A 22,134-nucleotide genomic window follows, 5' to 3' on the forward strand; every position below is an offset into this window, starting at 1 on the left:
ACAGGCTAGGTATTCTACAGCGAGTGTCTCACCTCCTGACTCCCCAAAGCCTTTCCACCATCTACAAGGCACACGTCAGGAGTGCGATGGAATACTCTCCACTTGCCTGGATGAGTGCAGCTCCAACAACACTCAAGAAGCTCAACACCACCCAAGACAAAGCAGCCCGCTTGATTGGCACTCCATCCACCACCTTAAACATTCACTCCCTCCACCACTGGCGTACCGTGGCTGCAGTGTGTACCATCTACAAGATGTACAGCAGTAACTCACCAAGGCTTCTTCGGCAGCACCTCCCAAACCGACAACCTCTTCTAACTGGAAGAACAAGGACAGCAGGTGCATGGGAACACCTGATAGAATACATAGATCCCTGAAGGCAGCAGGACAGGCAGAAAAGGTGGTTAAAAAGGCTTATGGGATACTTGCCTTCATTAGCTGAGGCATAGAATATAAGAGCAGGGAGGTGATGATGGAGCTGTACAAAACACCAGTTAAGTCACAGCTGGAATACTGTGTGCAGTTCTGCTCGTCACACTATAGGAAGGATGTGATTGCATTGGAGAGGGTGCAGAGGAGATTCACCAAGATGTTACCTGGGCTGGAGCGCTTCAGCTATGAAGAGAGACTGGACAGGCTGGGGTTGTTTTCCTTAGAGCAGAGAAGGCTGAGGGGGAACCTGATTGAGGTGCACAAAATTTTGAGGGGCATAGCTAGGGTAGATAGAAAGGAACTTTTCCCCTTAGTAGAGGGGTCAATAACCATTAGTTTCAAGGTAAGGGGCAGGAGGTTTAGAGGGGATTTGAGGAAAAACTTTTTTCCCCAGAGGGTGGTTGGAATCTGGAACTCACTGCCTGAAAGCATGGCAGAGGCAGGAACTCTCACAACATTCAAGAAGCATTTAGATGAGCACTTGAACCGCCATAGCATACAAGGCTACGGACCCAGTGCTGGAAAATGGGATTAGAATAGACAGGGCTTGATGGCCGGTGTAGACACGATGGGCCGAAGGGCCTCTTTCTGTGCTGTGTAACACTATGACTCTATGACCACCAACTCCAAGTCAAACACCATTCTAACTTGGAAGTATATTGCCATTCCTTCATCGTCACTGGGTCAAAGTCCTGGAACTCCCTCCCTAACAGCGGCGGTTCAAGAAGGCGGCTCACCACCACCTTCTCAAGGGCAATTAGGGATGGGCAATAAATGCTGGCCTTGCCAGCAACGCCCACATCCCATGAACGAATTTTAAAAAACGTCATCCCATAACACACGTACAAGGGCTCAGTAATGTTTAATTCATCAGAAAAAGACGAAGTACAACAACATACTGGTCAGCTTAACAGAATCTCATCATATTTATGAGGCCACAAACATAAAATAGTCACTAATAAATCCAGTAATGATTTCAGGAGAAATGTCTTTACCCAGAGAATGGTGAGAATGGGGAACTCGCTACCACAGGGAGTAGTTGTGGGGAAGCCACACAAGGGAGAAAGGAATGGGAGGAGATGTTGATCGGGTTAATTGAAGTAGGGTGGGTGTGGGGCATAAACACCAGCATGGACCAGTTGGGCTGAATGGCCTGTTTCTGTGCTGTATATTCTATGTAACACCATCAACAATCAATCGAAGGGAACCAGCAGCACAACAGATTGATAGATTAAACAGCAGTCCAAGAATTTATAAAACATTCATCCATTCCATGTTCATGTCACCCCAGCTGTCTCCAGGGCCCTGTGCTACAGATCAGTGTGAACTCGCTGGTGTCTCTTCAGCTCCCCGGAGCTTTTAAAGCTCTTAGCACAGTCAGAGCATTTAAATGGTCTCTCATCAGTGTGAACAAGCTGGTGTGTCAGCAGGTTGGATGACTGAGTGAATCCCTTCCCACACACGAAGCAGGTGAACGCCCTCTCACCAGTGTGAACGCGCTGGTGTTTCTTCAGATCCCCAGAGGTTTTAAAGCTCTTCCCACAGTCAGAGCATTTAAATGGTCTCGCATCGGTGTGAACCAACTGGTGTTGCTTCAGATCCCCAGAGGTTTTAAAGCTCTTCCCACAGTCAGAACATTTAAATGGTCTCACATCAGTGTGATATTGCTGGTGTCTCAACAGGTTTGATGACCGAGTGAATCCCTTCCCACACACGGAGCAGGTGAACGGTCTCTCATCAGTGTGAACTCGCTGGTGTTGCAACAGGTTGGATGACTGAGTGAATCCCTTCCCACACACGGAGCAGGTGAACGGGCTCCCATCAGTGTGAACTTGCTGGTGTGTCAGCAGGTGGGATGACTGAATGAATCCCTTCCCACACACGGAGCAGGTGAATGGCCTCTTCCCAGTGTGAACTGGCTGGTGTCTGTTCAGATTCCCGGAGCTTTTAAAGCTCTTCCCACAGACAGAACATGTAAATGGTCTCTGATCGGAGTGAACTCGCTGGTGTCGCTTCAGCTCCCCAGAGGTTTTAAAGCTCTTCCCACAGGCAGAACATTTAAATGGTCTCTCATCAGTGTGAACAAGCTGGTGTGTCAGCAGGTTGGATGAGTGAGTGAATCTCTTCCCACACACGGAGCAGGTGAATGGCCTCTTCCCAGTGTGAACTGGCTGGTGTCTGTTCAGATTCCCGGAGCTGTTAAAGCTCTTCCCACAGACAGAACATGTAAATGGTCTCTGATCGGAGTGAACTCGCTGGTGTCGCTTCAGATCCCCAGAGGTTTTAAAGCTCTTCCCACAGGCAGAACATTTAAATAGTCTCTCATCAGTGTGAACTCGCTGGTGTGTCAGGAGGTGGGATGACCGAGTGAATCTCTTCCCACACACGGAGCAGGTGAACAGAATCTCTCCTGCTCTCTCCAGCTGGTGTCTCTTCAGATCCTGGGACCTTTTAAATCTCTTCCCACAGTCAGAACATTTAATGTGAACAAACTGGTGTCTCAGGAGGGTGGCAGAATGAGAGAATCGCTTCAAAAACACAGAGCAGGTCAACGGTCTCTCATTGGTGTGGACAAGCTGGTGTCTCAGCAGCACGGAGGGTGCAATTAATCCCTTCCCACACACGGAGCGGGTTAAAGGTCTCTCCCTCATGTGATATTGCTGGTGTATCATCGGAGCGACTGACTGAGTGAATCTCTTCTGGAACACGGGGCCGGTGAACGGGCTCTCCTCAGTGTGTAGCCACTGCTGTTGCTTCAGGTACTTGTAGATTTTGAAGCTCTTCCCACACTCAGAACATTTAAAAGGTCTCTCATCAGTGTGAACTCGCTGGTGTGTCAGCAGATTGGAGGAGCGATTGAATCAGGTCCTGATGAATCGAGCGACTCTGTCTGTTCTTGACGTGATGTTCGGTCTGAGCTTCCTGGCTGTAAATGCTCCACTTCTAAAACCCTGTAAAAGGAGTGTAGAAAGGCGTAAGAGGGAGAATGTTGCCTCATGTCCCCCTTTCCCAGCCCAGGGGCAGTGAAGCTGATTTTCAGGCCCCAGCTGCTGCACAGGTTACATACGAATTAGGAGCAGGAGTCGGCCACTCGGCCCCTCGAGCCTGCTCCGCCATTCAATAAGATCATGGCTGATCTGATTACTCCACATTCCCACCTACCCCCGATAACCTTTCACCCCCTTGCTTATCAAGAATCTATCTACCTCTGCCTTAAAAATATTCAAAGACTCTGCTTCCACCGCCCTCTGAGGAAGAGAGTTTCAAAGACTCACGACCCTCTGAGAAAAAATTTCTCCTCACCTCTGTCTTAAATGGGCGACCCCTTATTTTTAAACAGTGACCCCTAGTTCTAGATTCTCCCACAAGAGGAAACATCCTCTCCACATCCACCCTGTCCAGACCCCTCAGGATCTTATATGTTTCAATCAAGTCACCTCTTACTCTTCTAAACTCCAGCGGATACAAGCCTAGCCTGTCCAACCTTTCCTCATAAGACAACCTGCCCATTCCAGGTATTAGTCTAGTAAACCTTCTCTGAACTGCTTCCAACGCATTTACATCCTTCCTTAAATAAGGAGACCAATACTGTACACAGTGCTCCAGATGTGGTCTCACCAATGCCCTGTATAACTGAAGCATAACCTCCCTACTTTTGTATTCAGTTTCCCTCGCAATAAACAATAACATTCTATTAGCTTTCCTGATTACTTGTTGTACCTGAATACTAACCTTTTGCGATTCACGCATTAGGACACCCAGATCCCTCTGCATCTCAGAGCTCTGCAATCTCTCACCATTTAGATAATATGCTTCTTTTTTATTCTTCCTGCCAAAATGGACAACTTCACATTTTCACACATTATACTCCATTTGACAGATCTTTGCCCACTCACTTAACTTATCTATATCCCTTTGTAACCTCCTTATGTCCTCCTCGCAATTTACTTTCCTACCTATCTTTGTGTCATCAGCAAATTTAGCAACCATGCCTTCGGTCCCTTCATCCAAGTCATTTATATAAATTGTCAAAAGTTGAGGTCCCAGCAGTGATCCCTGTGGCACACCACTCGTTACATCTTGCCAACCAGAAAATGACCCATTTATGCCTACTCTCTGTTTCCTGTTAGCTAGCCAATCTTCTAGCCATGCCAATATGTTACTCCCTAAACCATGAGCTTTTATTTTCCGCAATAACCTTTGATGTGGCACTTCATCAAATGCCTTCTGGAAATCTAAGTACAGTACATCCACCGGTTCCCCTTTATCCACAGCACATGTTACTTCCTCAAAGAACGCCAATAAATTGGTTAAACATGATTTCCCTTTCACAAAACCATGTTGACTCTGCTTGATTACCTTGAACTTTTCCAAGTGCCCTGCTATAACGTCTTTAATAATAGCTTCCAACATCTTCCCGATGACAGATGTTAAGCTAACTGGCCTGTAGTTTCCTGCTTTCTGTCTCCCTCCCTTTTTGAATAAAGGAGTTACATTCGCTATTTTCCAATCGAATGGAACCTTCCCCGAATCTAGGGAATTTTGGAAAATTAAAACCAACGCATCAACTATCTCACTAGCCACTTCTTTTAAGACCCTAGGATGAAGTCCATCAGGCCCCGGGGGCTTGTCAGCCCACAGCTCCAACAATTTGCTCAGTACCACTTCCCGGGTGATTGTAATTTTCTTGAGTTCCTCCCTCCCTTCCATTTCCTGATTTACAGCTATTTCTGGGATGTTACTTGAATCCTCTATAGTGAAGACCGATGCAAAATACCTGTTCAATTCAACTGCCATCTCCTTATTTTCCATTATTAATTCCCCAGACTCACTTTCTATAGGACCAACGCTCACTTTGTTAACTCTTTTCTTTTTTAAATATCTATAGAAACTCTTACTATCAGTTTTTATATTTCTAGCTAGCTTTCTCTGGTACTCTAATTTTTCTCTCATTAATCTTTTAGTCATTCTTTGCTGTTTTTTATATTCTGTCCAACCTTCTGACCTGCCAGCCATCTTTGCACAATTATATGCTTTTTCTTTAAGTCTGATACTATCTTTAACTTTTTTAGTTAACCACGGATGGTGGGTCCTCCCCTTGGAATTTTTCTTTCTCGTTGGAATGTATCTATTCTGTGTATTCTGAAATATCCCCTTAAATGTCTGCCACTGCAACTCTATTGACCTATCCCTTAACCTAATTTGCCTGTTCACTTTAGCTAGCTCTGCTTTCATGCCCTCATAATTGCCCTTAAAATACTAGTCTTGGACCCACTCTTCTCTCCCTCAAACTGAATGTAAAATTCAATCATATTATGATCGCTGCTACCTAGGGGCGCCTTCACGATGAAGTCATTAATTAATTCTATCTCACTGCACAATACCAGGTCCAGTATAGCCTGCTCTCTGGTTGGTTCCAGAACGTGCTGTTCTAAGAAACTATCCCGAAAACATTCTACGAACTCCTCGTCTAGGTTACCTTTGCCCATCTGATTTTTCCCGTCTATATGTAGATTAAAATCCCCCATGATTATTGCCATACCTTTCTGACAAGCTCCCATTATTTCTTCCTTTATACTCCATCCTACCATGTGATTACTGTTAGGGGGCCTGTACACCACTCCCACAAGTGACTTCTTGCCTTTATCATTTCTCATCTTAACACGTTGGTGCAGCAAGCAATTAGGAAAGCAAATGGTATGTTAGTCTTTATTACAAAAGGATTGTAGGGACTTAAAACGGATAAATCCTCCGGACCTGATGGCCTACATCCTAGGGTCTTGAGAGAAGTGGCGGTAGGGATTGTGGGTGCATTGGTGATTATTTTCCAGAACTCCCTGGACTCAGGAAAGGTCCCGGCAGATTGGAAAACTGCTAATGTAACACCATTATTTAAGAAGGGAAGTTGACAAAAAGCTGGAAACTATAGACCAGTTCGCCTAACATCTGTGGTTGGCAAAATGTTGGAGTCCATTATTAAGGAAACAGTAACAGAGCATTTGGATAAACATAATTTAATAGGACAGAGTCAGCATGGTTTTATGAAGGGGAAGTCATGTTTGACAAATTTGCTCGAATTCTTTGAGGATGTAACATACAGGGTGGATAAAGGGGAACCAGTGGATGTGGTGTATTTGGACTTCCAAAAGGCATTTGACAAGGTTCCACACAAAAGATTACTGATCAAGATAAGAAATCACGGGATTGGGGGTAATATACTGGCATGGGTGGAAGATTGGCTATCTAACAGAAAACAAAGAGTTGGGATAAATGGTTCATTCTCAGGCTGGCAATCAGTAACTAGTGGTGTTCCGCAGGGGTCAGTGCTGGGACCCCAACTCTTTACAATCTATATTAACGATTTGGAGGAAGGGACCAAGTGCAACATATCCAAGTTTGCCGATGATACAAAGATGGGAGGGAAAGCAATGAGTGAGGATGACATAAAAAACCTGCAAAAGGACATAGACAGGCTAAGTGAGTGGGCAGAGATTTGGCAGATGCAATATAATGTTGGAAAGTTTGAGGTTATGCACTTTGGCAGAAAAAAATCAAAGAGCAAGTTATTATCTAAATGGAGAGAAACTGCAAAGTGCTACAGTACAAAGGGATCTGGGGGTCCTGGTGCATGAAACACAAAAAGTTAGTATGCAGGTACAGCAGGTGATCAGGAAAGCCAATGGAATCTTGGCTTTTATTGCAAGGGGGATGGAGTATAAAAACAGGGAAGTCTTACTGCAGTTATACAGGGTATTGGCGAGGCCACACCTGGAATACTGCGTGCAGTTTTGGTTTCCATATTTAAGAAAAGATATACTTGCTCTCGAGGCAGTTCAGAGAAGGTTCACTCGGTTGATTCCGGAGATGAGGGGGTTGACGTATGAGGAAAGTTTGAGTAGGTTGGGACTCTACTCATTGGAGTTCAGAAGAATGAGAGGCGATCTTATCGAAACATGTAAGATTGTGAGGGGGCTTGATTGGGTGGATGCGGGGAGGATGTTTCCACTGATGGGTGAGATTAGAACTAGGGGGCATAATCTTAGAATAAGGGGCTGCCCTTTCAAAACTGAGATGAGGAGAAACTTCTTCACTCAGAGGCTGGTAAATCTATGGAATTTGCTACCCCAGAGAGCTGTGGAAGCTGCAACATTAAATAAATTTAAAATGGAGATAGACAGTTTCCTAGCAGATAAGGGAATTAGGGGTTACGGGGAGAGGGCAGGGAAGTGGACGTGAGTCTAGATTCGGATCAGCCATGATCCTATTGAATGGCGGAGCAGGCCCGAGGGGCCGTATGGCCTACTCCTGCTCCTACTTCTTATGTTCTTATGTTCTTATGATTGGAGTATAAGAGTAAAGAAGTCTCACTGCAATTATACAGGGCCTTGGTGAGACCACACCTAATAATAATAATAATAATAATAATCATCTTTATTGTCATTGTTAGTGCACAAGTGCAGTACAACGAAATGTAGGCTTGCGGCTCCCGAGAGTGTACATTTAGATTAAGACATTTAAACATTCAACATACATTTGGCTTGTAATACATTAACATTAACATAAACATAATAAAGTGCATTGGCAGATGTGCAGGCTTTAGAGTTTATTTGTGGAGTTCAGTAGGATGACAGCCCTGGGAAAGAAGCTGTTCCTAAATCTGGTCGTTCAGGTGCGAATGCATCTGTAGCGTCTCCCAGATGGCAGGAGGGCGAACAGACTGTGGCTGGGGTGGGTAGGGTCTTTGATGATGGTCCGTGACCTCCGTAAACAGCGTTTCTGGTATATGTGCTCTATGGTCGGTAGCCGGGTGCCGGTAATGCGTTGGGCAGTTTTGACTACCCGCTGCAGGGCTTTCCAGTCATAGTAGCTACAGCTGCCATACCATACTGTGATACAGTTCGTCAGGATGCTCTCTATTGTGCAGCGGTAAAAGTTAGAGAGGATCTGGGGTGACAGGTTACATCCCTTCAACCTCCTTAGGAAATATAGGCGCTGCTGGGCCTTCTTCACCAGAGAGGAAGTATTGAGGGACCAGGAGAGGTCTTCCGTGATGTGGACTCCGAGTAACTTAAAGCTGTCCACCCTTTCCACCACAGCCCCATGAATGTGGATGGGGGTGTGACTTCCGCCTTTAGACTTCCTGAAGTCCACAATGATTTCTTTGGTTTTCTTGATGTTAAGGGCCAGGTTGTTATCGGCGCACCACTTCACGAGATGCTGGACCTCCTCCCTGTAGGCTGACTCATCGTTGTTGGTGATCTGGCCTACTACCGTGGTGTCATCCGCAAACTTGATGATGGTGTTGGAACCATGAACAGCCACACAGTCGTGGGTGAAGAGGGAGTAGAGGAGGGGGCTCAGCACACACCCTTGTGGGGTATTGTGTACAGTTTTGGTCTCCTTACCTAAGGAAGGATATACTTGCCTTAGAGGGAGTGCAACAAAGGTTCACCAGACTGATTCCTGGGATGGGGGGATTGTCCTATGAGGAGAGATTGAGACTAAGCCTATATTCCTATGAATTTTGAAGAATGAGAGGTGATCTCATTGAAACATCTAAAATTCTTACAGGGCTCGACAGGGTAGATGCTGGGAGACGGTTTCCCCTGGCTGGGGAGTCTAGAACCAGGGGTCACAGTCTCAGAATAAGGGGTCGGCCATTTAGGACTGAGATGAGGAGAAATGTCTTCACTCAGAGGGTGGTGAATCTTTGGAATTCTCTGCCCCAGAGGGCTGTGGAGGCTCAGACATTGAGTATAATCAAGGCTGAGATCGATAGATTTTTGGGCTCATCGGGAATTGAGGGATATGGGGATCGGGCGGGAAGGTGGGGATGAGGTAGAAGATCAGCCATGATCTTATTGAATGGCGGAGCAGGCTCGAAGGGCCGAATGGCCTGCTCCTGCTCCTATTTCTTATGTTCTTAAGAAAGCTGTTTGCTATAGCCTGCTGCCCCACGACAAATACACAGAGGATTTCAGTTATGTGGAGAGACTGGAGAAGCTGGGATTGTTCTCCTTGGAGCAGAGAAGGTGCAGCGGAGATTTAATAGAGGTGTTCAAAACATGGAGGGTTTTGATAGAGTAAATAGGAGCATGGGAACAGGAGGAGGCCATTCAGCCCCTCCAGCCTGTTCCACCATTCAATGAGATCATGGCCGATCTGTGTCTTAACTCCACCCACCTGCCTTGGCTCCATATCCCTTTGCTCCCTTGTCTAGCAAAAATCTATCGCTCTGGGATTTAAAATGATTAATTGAGCTGGCATCGACTGCTTCCTGTGGGAGAGGGTTCCACACTTCTACCACCCTTTGTGTGAAGAAGTGTTTCCCAACTTCTCTCCTGAATGGCCTGGCTCTGATTTTAAGGTGATGTCCGCTTGTCCTCGACTTCCCCACCGGCGGAAAAAGTTTCTCTCTATCTACTCTACCAATTCCTTTCAAAATCCAAAAATCCTCAATCACTCCTTAACCTTCTAGATTCCAGGGAACACAAGCCTAGTTTATGTAATCTCTCCTCATAATCTAACCCTTGGAGCCCGGGTAACATTCTGGTGAACCTGTGCTGCACTCCTTCCAAGGTCAGTATATCCTTTCTGAGGTGCGGTGCCCAGAACTGTACACAGTGCTCCAGGGAGTTCCTGGGAGTTAATGTGCGTAGGTCCCTGAAGGTGGCGGGACATATTGAGAGAGTGGTTAACAAAGCATATGGGATCTTGGGCTTCATAAATAGAGTACAAAAGTAGAGAAGTTATGCTGAACCTTTATAAAGCGCTGGTTAGGCCACAACTGGAGTATTGCATCCAGTTCTGGTCACCACACTTTAGGAAGGATGTGAAGGCCCTTGAGAGGGTGCAGAGGAGATTTACCAGAATGGTTCTGGGGATGGGGGATCTTAGCTACAAGGACAGGTTGGAGAAGCTGGATTTGTTTTCATTAGAGCAAAGGAGTTTGAGGGCTGATTTGATAGAGGTGTACAAGATTATGACGGGTTTGGATAGGCGAGACGGGGAAAGGCTGTGCCCACTAGTTGATGGTACAAGGACTAGGGGACACAGAGTTAAGGTTTTGGGCAAGAGATACGGGGGGGATGTGAGGAAAAACTTTTTTACGTAGCGAGTGGTGATGACCTGGAACTCGCTGCCGACGGAAGTGGTGGAAGCGGAGACACACAATGTTTTCAAGGGGAGACTGGATAGGAACTTGAGGGAAATAAACTTGCAGGGCTACGGGGCTAGAGCGGGGGAATGGGACTGACTGGATTGCTCTACAGAGAGCCGGCACGGACTCGATGGGCCGAATGGCCTCCTTCTGTGCCGTTATGACTCTGCCACTCTCTGGGGTCTAACCAGGCTTTGTGTAGCTGTAGCTTATAAGGTGAAACTGTTTCCAGTGGCAGGAGGGTCGGTAACCAGAGGACACAGATATAAGGTCATTGACAAAAGAACCAGAGGCGAGGTGAGGAGAATTTTATTGACGCAGCGAGTTGTTGTGATCTGGAATGCGCTGCCTGAAAGGGCGGTGGAAGCAGAGTCAATAATAACGTTCACTGGGGAATTGGATAAATACTTGAAGGGGAAACATTTTCAGGGCTATGGGGAAAGAGCAGGGGAGTGGGACTAAATGGAAAGCTCTTTCAAAGAGCCGGCACAGGCACGATGGGCTGAATGGCCTCCTTCTGTGCTGTATGATTCTAGGAGCCACTCCTAGAGTGGAGTGGTGCCCGCAGGGATCGCTTGGCAGGAAATTGGGAGGAGGTGGTTCACACGCAGACAGCACCCGATTTCGAGATGCTGTCCTTTTAAAATTGGTCCTCTACAGGCAAGGAGGGACTCGGACCCTTTAATGAATACCACTTTGAAAAGAAGAGTCCCTGTCCCTTTAAGAGCCCTCCGCCCACCACTCCCGCCCTTTTTCTTAAAGTCTTTGAAATTAATAATAAAAGTTTATGCAGAAAAAATGTGAGTGTGTGTCTGACTGTATTTTAGTGAGTATCTGTGTCTGTGTGTCTGTCTGACTGTATGTGTGTGTGTCTGTGTAGAACAGCATCATAGAATGATACAGCACAGAAGGAGGCCATTCGGCCCATCGTGCCTGTGCCGGCTCTTTGAAAGAGCGATCCAATTAATCCCACTCCCCCTGCTCTTTCCCCAAAGCCATGTAAATGTTTTCCCTTCAAGTATTTATCTCAATCTCTTTTGAATTATAATATCGAATCTGCTTCCACCGCCCTTTCAGGCAGTGCATTCCAGATCACAACAACTTGGTGTAAAAATCTGTTTCCTCATGTCACCTCTGGTTCTTTTGCCAATCGCCTTAAATCTGGTTTCTGTCCCTTCAGCCATTGGAAACGGTTTCTCCTTATTTACTCTCTCAAACTCCATTCTGATTTTGAACAACTCTATCAAATCTCCTTTTAATCTTCTTTGCTTAAGGAGAACAACCCCAGCTTCTCCCGTCTCTCCACGTAACTCAAGTCCCTCATCCCTGGTCCCATTCTAGTAAATTTCTTCTGCATCCTCTCTTAGGCCTTGACATCCTTCCTAAAGTGTGGTGCCCAGCGGAAGCCTAGCCAGTGTTTTATAAAGGCTTAGCATAACTTCCTTGCTGTTATACTCTATTCCTCTATTATTAAAGTCAAGGATCCTGTATGCTTTTTTTAAACAGGCTTCTCAACTTGTCCTGCCACCTTCTAAGATTTGTGTACATACACCCCGAGGCCTCTCTGTTCCTGCACCCTATTTAAAACTGGACCATTTAGTTTATATTGCCTCTCCTCATTCTTCCTACCAAAATGAATCACTTCACACTTCTCTACATTAAATTTAATCTGCCACGTTTCTGCCCATTTCACCAGTCTGGCTACGTCCTCCTGAAGTCTGTTACTATCCTCATTGTTTGCTACATTTCCGAGTTTCGTGTCATCTGTAAATTTTGAAATTTTGCCCCGGATCCCCAAGTCCAGGTCATTGATATATATCAAAAAAAGCAGTGGTCCGAATCAATGTTCACGTTAAGTTGCGCGGCCACGCAGCGGTCTGGAGGTCCCGCGCAGCCGGTTCACCGCCCTATAAATGGAATAAACGCGCATGCGCCAAAATTTGAATGGGCCGTGCAGCCCGTTAAAGGGGCCACGCACCTCAAAAAAAATTAGAGGGGACATTGGTCCTAATACCGTCCCCTGGGGTACATCACTGTTTACCTCCCTCCAGTCTGAAAAGAAACCGTTCACCACTACTCTCTGCTTTCTGTCCCTTGGCAGAAAATTGGGAGGGGGCGAGTGCAAACAGCACGTGATTTCTCGCTAAGGACTCAGGGGAGCAGGGGATTAGCCCTACGTTAAATGTCAGTCTCTTACATATATACATTAATAAAAAGGGAGACGCTGTCCCTTTAAAATCAGTCATCCACGGGGACGCAGTCCCTTTAATGAAAATCACATAGAAAAAGAGAGCGCCTGTCCGTTTAAGAGAACCCCCACCACTCCCATATTTCTCTTAATAAAGTACTTGAAATTAGTAATTAAAAACGCAGAAAATTAATATTAAAAAAATTAATTCAGGGAGAAAAAATATTTTTACTGACATTTGCTCCACAGGGTTTCTTGTTTCTGTTCCAGCAATTTAAAAACAAACTGCTTTTTTTATGATCAGCCATGATCTCATTGAATGGCGGAGCAGGCTCGAAGGGCCGAATGGTCCACTGCTGCTCCTATCTTCTATGTTTCTATGTTTAAAACAAGTATCTTCTGTAAAATAAAATTAGTTTGAGTTGTAAAATGTGAAAGGAACATTAAAAATAAACTTTCCCAGGATCACAGGTTCTGACCAGGCCGCTTTACAAAATGGCGGCAGGCCGATCCCAGGTCCCGCCTCCTCCTTCGCCGGTCGGTCCTCCAGGCTCCACCTCCCCTCGCTCATTTGTGGAGAGCTCAGTATCAGTCAGTGCACGCCGGCGACGTCGTGACGTTGCAGGGTGGGCGGTTGGAGCAGGCGGGAAATTAAATTCATTTAAATTAAATCTCCCGTCAGCCTCCTCTGTCCCAATCAGCCGGCGCAAGTCCCGCCCCTCGGGCTCCCCGATTGGTTGGAGGACCCGCCGCCGGCTCGCTCCTCCAGCCTCGCCCCGCTCGCTCCCTATTGGTCGGAAGCTGCCGTCAATCAGGCCCTGGGCCCTATCTTCTATGTACTTTCAGTGATGACTTTTATAAACTGGTTTTACAGGAAATTAGAAGAGGCGGGGAGAGATTTGAAGACACTCGGTCCCTTTGTGACTCTAAAGTTGCAGCTGACCCCGCGCATGCGCCCCATGGCCCCGCCCTCTCCTGCTCCACAGGCGCCCGTCCCGCACCGCGCATGCTCAGCACACACAATGGGCCCCTGTCAATCATCCTCCCCCTCTGAACAGGCCCCGCCCCTCTCCTCCCTCTACTCCGCATGCGCCGCCGGGCCCCGCTCCCGAAGTTAAGCCGGTACCGGACATGCGCAGGGCCTCGCATTCTGGGGAAGGCCCGGGCAACCGCGAGAGTCCAGATCACCGGCGGAAAGTGAGTTTTATCAGGGTTTTTGATATATAGCGGAGAGAAGCGCGGGCGGGGAGATAAATTTAAAAAAATTACAAACCGCACCGTCCCAGCGCCCTCCCGGCACGGAGCGGCCGCAGCCCCTTGTCTTCTGCAGGGAGCCGCACTGGGGCACGTCATCAACTCCACGGCGGGGACTGACGGGAGCTCCGACCAATAGGGAGAGAGCGGGCGGAGCTCGGAGGACTGAGGTGGCGGCGGGTCCTCCAAGCAATCGGGGCGTTCGAGGGGCGGGACTTCCGCCGCCTGCTTCTCCCGCTGCTGAGACAAGTGGAATGCAGCAGAGGGCGCCCTTCTGAGTTTGGGGCTCAGTCCTGTTAGTGGAGCAGTGCAGAGGGAACTTTACTCTGCACTGGGCTTTACTACCTCAGCACTGCACTGCAGGGGCAGCAGAGTTTTAGACTCGAGTCTCTGGAGTGGACTTCAACCCACAACCTTCTGCCTCAGAGGAGAGAGTGCTGCCGCCTGAGCCACGGCTGACACTCTGTATCTAATCTGTGCTGTACCTGCCCTGGGAGTGTTTGATGGGACAGTGTAGAGGGAGCTTTACTCTGTATCTAACCCGTGCTGTACCTGCCCTGGGAGCGTCTGATGGGACAGTGTAGAGGGAGCTTTACTCTGTATCTAACCCGTGCTGTACCTGCCCTGGGAGTGTTTGATGGGACAGTGTAGAGGGAGCTTTACTCTGTATCTAACTCGTGCTGTACCTGCCCTGGGAGTGTTTGATGGGACAGTGTAGAGGGAGCTTTACTCTGTATCTAACCCGTGCTGTACCTGCCCTGGGAGTGTTTGATGGGACAGTGTAGAGGGAGCTTTACTCTGTATCTTACCGTGCTGTACCTGCCCTGGGAGTGTTTGATGGGACGGTGTAGAGGGAGCTTTACTCTGTATCTAACCCGTGCTGTACCTGCCCTGGGAGTGTTTGATGGGACAGTGTAGAGGGAGCTTTACTCTGCATCTAACCCGTGCTGTACCTGCCCTGGGAGTGTTTGATGGGACAGTGTAGAGGGAGCTTTACTCTGTATCTAACCCGTGCTGTACCTGCCCTGGAAGTGTTTGATGGGACAGTGTAGAGTGAGCTTTACTCTGTATTTATCCTGTGCTGTACCTGCCCTCATGAGCAAAGTTGGCTAGGGTAAATAAAGTCAGAGAGTTAAATGCGTGGCTCAAAGGCTGGCGTGGGAGATATGGGTTTTGCTTCTTGGGACACTGGCACCAGTACTGGGACAGGAGAGAGCTGTTCCGTTGGGACGGACTTCACTTGGCCAGTGCTGGGACTAGAATCCTGGTGAATCAAATAACTAGGGCTGAAGAGAGGGCTTTAAACTAATTAGTGGGGGGGAGGTTTCAAGAGAGCGAAAAATAAAAATGTCAGCGGAGAAGGCAATAGAGCAAGGTAGTAGTGGGAGAATTAAAAACCAGAGTGTGTCAGGAAGGGACAGAATATAGAAAGATAAAGGTAAAGTAGTAAAGGGGGTAAAAGCAGGAATAAATTGTCACAAATCATATTTAAAAGTTCTTTATCTGAATGCATGCAGCATTCGTAACAAAATAGACGAGTTGACGGTACAAATAACTACACATGGGTATGATCTGTTGGCCATTACGGAGACATGGCTGCAGGGTGACCATGACTGGGAACTAAACATCCAGGGGTATTTGACTATTGGAAGGACAGACAGGAAGGAAAAGGAGGTGGGGTGGCTGTGTTAATAAAGGATGGAATCACTGCAATAGTGAGAAATGATATTGGGTCCAAGGATCAGGATAGTGAAACGGTTTGGGTGGAAATAAGGAATAATAAGGGGAAAAAGTCATGATTGGGCGTAGTCTATAGACCTCCTAACAGTTGCAACTCTATTGGTCAGAGTATAAATCAGGAAATAGTTGGGGCTTGTAATAAGGGAACAGCTATAATCATGGGAGATTTTAACTTTCATATTGACTGGATAAATCAGATTGGGCAGGGCAGCCTTGAGGAAGAGTTCATAGAGTGCATTAGGGACGGGTTCCTTGAGCAGTATGTTACTGAACCAACCAGGGGGCAGGCAATCTTAGATCTGGTCCTGTGTAATGAGACAGGATTATTAAAAAATGTCCGAGTAAAGGATCCCCTTGGAATGAGTGACCATAACGTGGTTGAATTCCAAATTCAGTTGGAGGGTGAGAGAGTTGGATCTCAAACCAGCGTACTAAGCTTAAATAAAGGAGACTAGGAAGCTATGAGAGCAGAGTTGACTAAAGTGGACTGGGAAAATAGATTAAGGTGTAAGACGGTACATGAGCAGTGGTGTACATTCAAGGAGATATTTCACAACTTTCAAGAAAAATATATTCCACTGAGGAAAAAGGGGATTAAAAAAAAGACAGCCATCCGTGGCTAAGTAAAGTAATAAAGGATAGTATCCGACTGAAAACAAGGGCATATAAAGTAGACAAATCTAGTGGGAGGATAGAAGATTGGGAAGCATTTAAAAGCCAGCAAAGAATAACTAAAAGATTAATTAAGAAAGGGAAGATAGATTATGAAAGTAAACTAGCAAAAAATGTAAAAACAGATAGCAAGAGTTTCTACAGTTATATAAAAAGAAAAAGAGTCGCTAAAGTGAATGTTGGTCCCTTAGAGGACGAGACCGGGAAATTAGTAGTGGGGAACATGGAGATGGCAAAAACACTGAACAAATATTTTGTATCAGTCTTTACAGTAGAGGACACTAAAAATATCCCAACACTGGACAAACAGGGGGCTATGGGGGCGTGGAGGAGCTAAACATGATTAAAATCACTAAGGAGATGGTACTCGGTAAGATAATGGGACTTAAGGCGGATAAATTCCCTGGACCTGATGGCTTACATCCTAGGGTCTTGAGAGAGGTAGTGGTGGGGATTGCGGATGCATTGGAGGTAATTTTCCAAAACTCCCTGGATTCAGGCAAGGTCCCAGCAGATTGGAAAACTGCTAATGTAACGCCCTTATTTAAAAAGGGAGGTAGACAAAAGGCTGGAGGTAAAATGTTGGAGTCCATTCTTAAGGAAGCAGTAACAGGACATTTGGATAAGCATAATTTAATCGGACAGAGTCAGCATGGTTTTATAAAGGGGAAGTCATGTTTGACAAATTTGCTCGAATTCTTTGAGGATGTAACAAACAGGGTGGATAAAGGGGAACCAGTGGATGTGGTGTATTTGGACTTCCAAAAGGCATTTGACAAGGTGCCACACAAAAGATTACTGCACAAGATAAAAAATCACGGGATTTTGGGTAACATACTGGAATGGGTGGAAGATTGGCTATCTAACAGAAAACAAAGAGTTGGGATAAATGGTTCATTCTCGGGTTGGCAATCAGTAACTAGTGGTGTTCCGCAGGGGTCAGTGCTGGGACCCCAACTCTTTACAATCTATATTAACGATTTGGAGGAGGAGACCGAGTGCAACATATCCAAGTTTGCCGACGATACAAAGATGGGAGGGAAAGCAGTGAGTGAGGAGGACATAAAAAACCTGGAAAAGGACATAGACAGGCTAAGTGAGTGGGCAGAAATTTGGCAGATGCAATATAATGTTGGAAAGTGGGAGGTTATGCACTTTGGCAGAAAAAATCAAAGAGCAAGTTATTATCTAAATGGAGAGAAACTGCAAAGTGCTACAGAACAAAGGGATCTGGGGATCCTGGTGCATGAAACACAGAAGGTTAGTATGCAGGTACAGCAGGTGATCAGGAAGGCCAATGGAATCTTGGCTTTTATTGCAAGGGGGATGGAGTATAAAAGCAGGGAAGTCTTGCTTCAGTTATACAGGGTACTGGTGAGGCCACACCTGGAATATTGCATACAGTTTTGGTTTCCATCTTTAAGAAAAGTTATACTTGCTCTCGAGGCAGTTCAGAGAAGGTTCCCTCGGTTGATTCCGGAGATGAGGGGGTTGACTAATGAGGAAAGGTTGAGTAGGTTGGGCCTCTACTCATTGGAATTCAGAAGAATGAGAGGCGATCTTATCGAAACATATACGATTGTGAGGGGGCTTGATCGGGTGGATGCGGGGAGAAAGTTTCCACTGATGGGTGAGACTAGAACTAAGGGGCATAATCTTAGAATAAGGGGCTGCCGTTTCAAAACTGAGATGAGGAGAAACTTCTTCACTCAGAGGGTGGTAAATCTATGGAATTTGCTACCTCAGATATCTGTGGAAGCTGCGACATTAAATAAATTTAAAACGGAGATAGACAGTTTCCTAACTGATAAGGAAATTGGGGTTGCGGGCAGGGAAGTGGACGTGAGTCTAGGTTCGGATCATCCATGATCCTATTGAATGGCGGAGCAGGCCCGAGGGGCCGTATGGCCTACTTCTGCTCCTACTTCTTATGTTCTCATGTTCTTTTTCTCTTCACATATCTATAAAAGCTTTTACAGTCAGTTTTTATGTTCCCTGCAAGCTTACTCTCATATTCTATTTTCCCCTTCTTAATTAATCCCTTTGTCCTCCTTTGTTGAATCCTAAACTGCTCCAAATCCTCAGGTTTACTGCTTTTTCTGGCCAATTTATATGTCCTCTCCTTGGATCTTATGCTATCCCTAATTTCCCTTGTTAGCCACGGTTGAGTCACCTTTTTTGTTTTATTTTTATGCCAAACTGGGATTAACAAATTCTGTAGTTCAGCCATGCGGTCTTTGAATGTTTGCCATTGCCTATCCACCGTCAACCCTTTGAGTGGCATTCCCCAATCAATCCTACCCAACTCACTCCTCAGACCATCGTAGTTTCCTTTATTTAAATTTAGGACCCTAGTCTCTGAGTCAACAAGTTCATTCTCCATCTTAATGAAGAATTCGATCATATTATGATCACTCCGACCCAAGGGGCCTCATACAACAAGATTGCTAATTAATCCTTTCTCGTTACATAATACCCAGTCTAAGATGGCCTGATCTCTGGTTGGTTCCTCGACATATTGGTCTAGGAAACCATCCCGTAAACGCTCCAGGAATTCCTCCTCCACAGTAGAGGACATGAGAGGAGAGGAGGGAGTTCCTTTAAATGTGGAGGGGGTGGATGTCCCTTTAAATGTGGAGGCGGTGGGTGTCCCTTTAAATGTGGAGGGGGTGGGTGTCCCTTTAAATGTGGAGGGGGTGGGTGTCCCTTTAAATGTGGAGGGGGTGGGTATCCCTTTAAATATGGAAGGGCTGGGTGTCCCTTTAATTGTGGAGGGGGTGGGTGTCCCTTTAAATGTGGAGTGGGTGGGTGTCCCTTTAAATGTGGAGGGGGTGGGTGTCCATTTAAATGTGGAGGGGGTGGGTGTCCCTTTAAATGTGGAGAGGAGGGGCCGCGCATGCTCATTCGGCCCCACCACAAAACGAGGCTGCCAGTGCGCCTGTGCGGGGCCTCTGGGGAGAAGAAGGAAGGCCGGGCCCGGGGAAGAGGCAGAATCAGCGGCCGGGGTAAAGTAAAGTGTTGGGGAATCAATTTAAATCGAGGTGAGGGGGAGGGGAGAACGAGATTATAAAGTAAAATACGAGAAAAACCAAACCTGAAAGTCGGGCGGGACCTCCGCAGACGCCGAACGGAGCGGATTGACCCGCGCGGGGGGGGGGGGGCGGAGTGAGCCGGAGCAATGTGATTCTCACTGACGGGAGCGCTGACCAATAGGAAGAGGGCTGAGCTGGGAGGACTGAACTGGGCGGCCTGGTCCTCCAACCAATGGCGGCGCGGCAAGGGGGCGGGCCTCCTCTCCAGCTCAGGTGCGCTGGGGCCGATTGTGACGCGCTGTCCCCAGGTGAGAGCAGCTCAGTCAGCACAGAGCTGGGGCTGGAATCTGGGAGAGGGGCCGCAGGCAGCGGGCCTGGCAAAGGGGCACAAGCTTCACAATACAAGCTGCTTTCAAATGCACAGTTGTTTCCTACAGACAGCCTTGGTCACTCTGCAATAAAAACTGTTTAACAATTCATCATAACTCCCCTGCTTTAGGAGAGGCGTAGAGTGCAAAAGCAAGGAAGTTATGATGAAACTGTGTAAAAGACTGGAGTCAGCTGTGGCTCAGTGGATAGCAGAGTCAGAAGGTTGTGGGTTCAAATCCCGCTCCAGGGACTTGAGCACATAAAGCGAGGCTGACACTCCAGTGCGGTGCTGAGGGAGCGCCGCCCTGTCGGAGGGGCAGTACTGAGGGAGCACCGCACTGTCGGAGGGGCAGTACTGAGGGAGCGCCGCACTGTCGGAGGGGCAGTACTGAGGGAGCGCTGCACTGTCGGAGGGGCAGTACTGAGGGAGAGCCGCACTGTCGGAGGGACAGTACTGAGGGAGTGCCGCACTGTTGGAGGGGCAGTACTGAGGGAGCACCGCACTGTTGGAGGGGCAGTACTGAGGGAGAGCCGCACTGTCGGAGGAACAGTAATGAAGGTGCACTGCAGTGTCGGACGTTAAACTGAGGCCCCCGTCTGCCCCCTCAGGTGGATGTAAAAGATCCCGTGGTGCTATTTCGAAGAAGTTATTCCCGGTGTTTTGAGCCCAATATTTATCCCTCAATCAACATGACGAAAAAACATTATCTGGTCATTATCACGTTGCTGTTTGTGGGAGCTTGCTGTGCGCAAATTGACTGCCACGTTTCCCACATTACAACAGTGAATACACTTCAAAAGTACTTCATTGGCTGTAAAGCGCTTTGGGATGTCCGGTGGTCGTGAAAGGCAGTTAAGAAGGCAAATGGTACGCTGGCCTTCATTACAAGAGGATTTGAGTACAAGAGTAAAGAAGTCTTACTCCAATTATATCTTCTTCTTTCTTCTTAGGCAGTCCCTCGGAACCAAGGCTGACTTGCTTCCACATTAAAAATGAGTTCTCAGGTGTAAGGGTAAACCGGGAGAGCTTCTTCTCCCCGAGACGGACCCTCTGATATAAAGGGTCGACTGGATCCATGTTTATCTGTAATTTAAACAGAGGTCTGGTCGTCTTCCGAGCTCTTTCCCCTAGAGGAAAGGGTAGAATGGGGGTCTTTAGTTTTAAGATTCAAGATTCAAGATCATTTTATTGCCATATGTAACTAGTACAATGGAATGCTTACTCCCCACTTACTCCCACAATAAAAGTATATAAATATAAAAAGCAAAAAGTAAAAACAAGTATAAATATAGAAACAATAAGCAAATGAGCAAAAAGTACAGCAATGAGAGTCCAAGTTGCAGGATATGTTGAATAGTGCAAAAAGCCTCTATTACCACTAGAAGTAATAGTAATGTCATATGATAATTATATAATTGTATAAATATAATATATATATTTATATATAAACAAATAAATATAAATTAAAAATGCAGTGTGCAATGTACAAATGAGTTATAATTTATAAGTTAAGGTTGGCGTACAAAAGTCCTATGTGCGCACAGTCCAGTGATCAAGAATGTTCTTGTGCGCTCACAGTTCATTTGATTAGCAGTTCAGTAGGCGCACTGCCTGTGGATAGAAACTGTTCTTGAACCTGCTGGTCCTGGTTCGGATGCTGCGGTACTGACGTCCGGACTGCAGGAGGGAGAACAGTTTGTGCCCAGGGTGATTGGGGTCCTGGATGATGGAGCGGGCCTTGTTCCGGCACCTGGTCTGGAAGATCTCCTCGATGGACAGAAGTGCACACCTGATGATCTTTTCTGCCGTATTCACAACTCTCTGGATGGCTTTCTTGTTCTGTGCAGTGGTGTTGCCATACCACACATTGACACCACCCGTTAGGACGCTCTCTATGGTGCCACGGTAAAAGTTCACAAGCCACTGTGTGCTTATGCCGCATTTCCTCAGGCCCCGTAGAGGGTAGAGGCGCTGGTGTGCCTTCTTCAGCATGTCCTCAGTATTGTGGTTCCAGGCCAGGTCATCGGAGATCTGCAGTCCCAGGAATTGGAAGCAACTGACGACTTCCACTGGTGTCCCGTCTATGCTGATGGGGTGGTGGATCCCTCGGTGTCTTCTGAAGTCCACGATGAGCTCCTTAGTCTTGCCAACGTTCAGGGCAAGGTTGTTGTCATTGCACCATCTCATCAGCTGGACTATCTCATCTCTATACTCCGTCTCGTCATCGTTGCTTATCAGGCCAATTACTGTGGTGTCATCGGCAAATTTGATAATCCGGTTGTTGCTG

The 22,134-nt window shown here is 46.9% G+C and overlaps 1 long non-coding RNA gene across 1 annotated transcript; it reads right to left on the reverse strand.

The window, feature by feature from the left end:
- Positions 1–2,914: 2,914 nt before the first annotated feature.
- On the reverse strand, positions 2,915–14,134 carry LOC147083929 (uncharacterized). The gene is made up of 3 exons (XR_015075943.1): positions 14,058–14,134; positions 13,016–13,178; positions 2,915–3,383 (listed from the first exon to the last, which is right to left on the reverse strand). It is a non-coding gene; the product is annotated as an uncharacterized LOC147083929 (long non-coding RNA).
- Between the last annotated feature and the right edge of the window lie 8,000 nt (positions 14,135–22,134).

Source organism: Somniosus microcephalus, unplaced genomic scaffold (assembly GCF_052327205.1).
Source record: "Somniosus microcephalus isolate GS21.2 unplaced genomic scaffold, FLI_Smic_1.0 scaffold13, whole genome shotgun sequence".
Classification (NCBI taxonomy): Eukaryota; Metazoa; Chordata; class Chondrichthyes; order Squaliformes; family Somniosidae; genus Somniosus; species Somniosus microcephalus.